Genomic DNA, 3,958 nt, shown 5'->3' with positions numbered 1-3,958 from the left:
CTGATTCAATCTTATCTTAATAGCTCTCACCTTTCAGAATGTCATCACCCACAAAACAGAACAATGTTCCTCAACCTTGGGTATAATCAGAGAAGCCTCCTCTCTCTCTCTCTCTCTCTCTCTCTCTTTCTCTCTCTCTCTCTCTCTCTCCCTCCCTTTCTGTCTCTCTCTCTCTCTGATACACACACACACACACACACACAATGCGCGCACACACGCATACATATAACCAGCTGTTACCTGACATGTTTTAGGCAGGCTGATTTAGAACAGGCTTCTATTAAAATTAACTCTAAGAAAAGTCATGATCCAAGGTTATAAAATTCTTTAGCAATATTAAACAAATCTTTGGTGTACATGCTCTAATTATTAGCATATATAATTTATTTTAACAAATTAATTTTTGTATTTACCTTTCTTTGTATTAAATACCCACTCATAAGCAAACTTTCTTATTCTCCATCAATTTTCTCAAAGGGTGAGACAGCTTATTTTAGCCAAGTTTAAAATTCATTTAGGATTCATGTATGCTGAGTTCTAGACAAAACACTAACCTTTTGGTGTTTGGCCTTAACTTTGTCAAACATAACTTCCTGCCTTAAAAAAAAAGTTTTAAATGTTAATTAAAAACACTCAAAGAGTCTTAGTCAAAAAATAGTCCTGAACTTAGACCTACTCTCGCCTACAAAATGATGAGTTACAGTAAGAAGCATATGGATTAAATGTCTCTGCAAACTTGATGTGAATTTAAAAATTAGTCAGTGTTTTGAAAACATATCTGCATCTTGATGAATTAACTAGTGAAAAATTTGAGCAAAATCTAATAGAAATTGAAGCCATTTCTAATACCTCATTTCAGAAAGAAAAGAGTACTTGCTCATATTTTAATCACAAGTTCCAGATATTTTATTTTTATTTTATATACATGTACAAGTGCCTGCTTTTATGTATGTATGCCATGTGTATACTTGGTGCCAGCAGAGGCCAAAAAAGGGGGGGGTTGATCCTTTGTTACTGGAGTTATCTGTGGTTTTAAGCTACCATGTGAGTGTTGATAACTGAACTCAGGCTCTCAGAAAGAGCGGAAAGTACTCTTAAACACTGAATCATGGCGCTATAACCTAAGTTTCCATATTTTTTTTATCTTTTCTTATTTTTTTATGTTTTGAGACAACGTCTCACTATGAAGCCTGCATGAACTTGAGCTCACTGTAGCCCAGACCGGCTTTTAACTCATAGGGTCCATTATAGCATGATGATTTTCCTTAATTTGTAATTTATATTCTGCATCTTTCCAGAAGGATTTTGAATTGGTTAACAATAAAGAATAACTATGCTTGGATTCAATCATGCCAACAGATTTAGTGCACACTAATTAAACACATACTGATTTTATCATGTTCTGTGCACAGAATCATATTAGGACATACCTTTGGGGAATGGGTGGGGAGGAATGAAACATAAATAATAATATCTGCCTTTTTAAAATGTATATTGCTAAGAAAAGCCAGATAGACGATATACAGATTATTTGTACAACATGTAAATATGTAATAAGATGCCATAACTTTTATTTAAATATGAAAGATAACAGAGTTTTAAATAACATTATTCAGTAGGCCTGAGAAAGAAGAGAAAATAAAGCACAGACATTGCTCCAGAGCTCGTTATTTAACTTTACACTCATTTTTCTTCTGAAACAAACCATTACAATTCTGTAGTGATTGGTGTCTCCTCTGTGAATAAATATCATTTTTCTTAAGCATGCTCAAAGATATTATAGATCAATACAGATTCCTTTTACTCCTCATAGTGGGAGTATGGACTCTGTGAAGCTGCTGCAGGCCAGAATAGACTGAAGAAGTCACCTATCACCCCTGCACTATACGTATATATAAATTTCAAATTTTCCAAATCTTCTGACAGGTACATTAGAAACACCTGAGTTATTTACTTTGTTCTTAATGCAAAATGGTGTGCATTTAGTAGTTGAGCCAAAATCTTCCCACTAAAAAAATTTTAAAGACCAGAGCAGTAGGATTGGGGCATCTCAGTAGAGATGTAAAAATTAATCTCACTCAAGGCATTATGACTAGTGTATGTAGTAGAAGGGTCAGAAAGAAATTCATGACAGTTAATTCTTCATGGCTGGATCAAGTCCTTCTTCACAAAGGTATCTTATGTTCTGACGCCCCTCTCCTTCCTTTAGCCCTTTTAGCTCTGTGTTCACAAATGGCTGCAGTTCCTGTGGAACCCCGTGGTTCCCCTAAGGCCCTGAGGTGACTTCTTAGAATCTATTCAGCACTTTGCTAGTGAGTCTTCCCTTGAAACTCACTCAAACCTCTGCCTTCAACTCCCACCTCTTTTGACTCTCCTGGCCTCCCTCAGCGAGAGCAGCCAGTACTCTTAACTGCCTGATCTCCGGCCCCAAAAAAGTAGTTTTTAAAAAATTCTACATGTAGAGGTTGGAGCTATGGCTCAGTGGTGAAGAGCACTGGCGGTTCTTGTCGAAGACCCAGGTTCAAATGCACATGGCAGCTAGCAACAGTCTGTAACTTCAGTTCTAGCAAATCTGACACACTTTTCTGTCCTCCACCAGCATAGCACGACATGGGTGCAGTTACATGCAGGCAATACACTCATACATATAAAATAAAAATAAATAGCTTTTACCTGAAGGCCTTTCTCCAGGGTAGGGGGTGCAGTTACATGCAGGCAATACACTCATACACATAAAATAAAAATAAATAGCTTTTACCTGCAGGCCTTTCTCCAGGGTAAGTCCATCACGCCCTCCAAGCCTTGACTCCCCCAGCCTCATTCACCCTCCCATTGTCCCTGCCTGTCTCCCCTAGTTTGGATCCTGTCCCATTCCTTGTCTTGGGGCCCAAAACACCTGGGAAACAATACTGCTTCCTGATCCTTTTCATCCAGACCAACGTAGTGCCTTCTCTGGTCCCCAGGAGCTCTGCTTCTGGGCCTGGCCCTGCCCTGACTTCCCTCTGCTTCCCTGGGCCTGCACCAACTGCCAGCCTCTTTCTGGGACATGGGGCTGACCTTTCTTCTTCCTAATCCTTTGCATCCAGATCAAACCAGCTCCTCAGTGCAGGCCCCAAGAGTCCATGGGGCCTCTTCCTGCCCTATCTGTCTTTGCATCTTTGGGTGGCACTGCAGCCAGCTGCTCTAGACCAGGATCGTTCCTGGGCCAGGGTCCCAGGCCAGTCCAACCCCCAAATTCCTGAGACCAAAATCTTTTCTGGAGGGATCCAGACCTTAGGAGAAAGCCTTAAAACATCTTACCCTCACCTGAATTGGGCTTTTTTTTTCAAAAGAGAGAACCGGGAGCTTACAGGAACGAGCTTTTCATGCCCAAAAAGTAAACCACAAAGACACATATAGTTCACAAAAAGAAGCAGACCTAAACTTGAAGGTTTGAGTCTCACACAAGAATCAGAAACTACAAAAGAAATTCACATGCCAAAATCACAGAGGAAAACATTACCTGAAAAACCAAAATAACATATCCCCAGCAAATACCAATAGTCCTCTAGAGGAGTACAATGAAAACGCCCTAGAGATAATGCAGGACATGGAACTCAAAAGAACAATTATAAACTTCATAAAAGTATTCAATGAATTTAGAGAACACAACAAAAAGAAATCAAAGAACTAAAGGAAGATAGGGATAAACTTCTGGATAAATTCAGAAAAGAGTTAGAAATATTGAAGAATACTCAGGCTGAAATGAAGAAGGACACGAAAACTCAGTAAGCCAATTAGAAAAGACAGGAGAAAGCCTCACCAATAGGGTGAAAGAAATGGAAAACAGAGTATCAAGACTGGAAGATAAAGTGGAAGAATTAGACCACTCAAGCAAAGATTATGAAAAAATTAAGAAAACATAAGAATGGAATAAGCAGGAATTGTGTGACAGCATAAAAAGACCAAACTTCTGAAG

The sequence above is a fragment of the Nannospalax galili genome, unplaced genomic scaffold (genome assembly GCF_000622305.1).
Source record: "Nannospalax galili isolate Female #2095 unplaced genomic scaffold, S.galili_v1.0 scaffold716, whole genome shotgun sequence".
Lineage (NCBI taxonomy): Eukaryota > Metazoa > Chordata > Mammalia > Rodentia > Spalacidae > Nannospalax > Nannospalax galili.
This window is presented reverse-complemented; position numbering follows the sequence as displayed.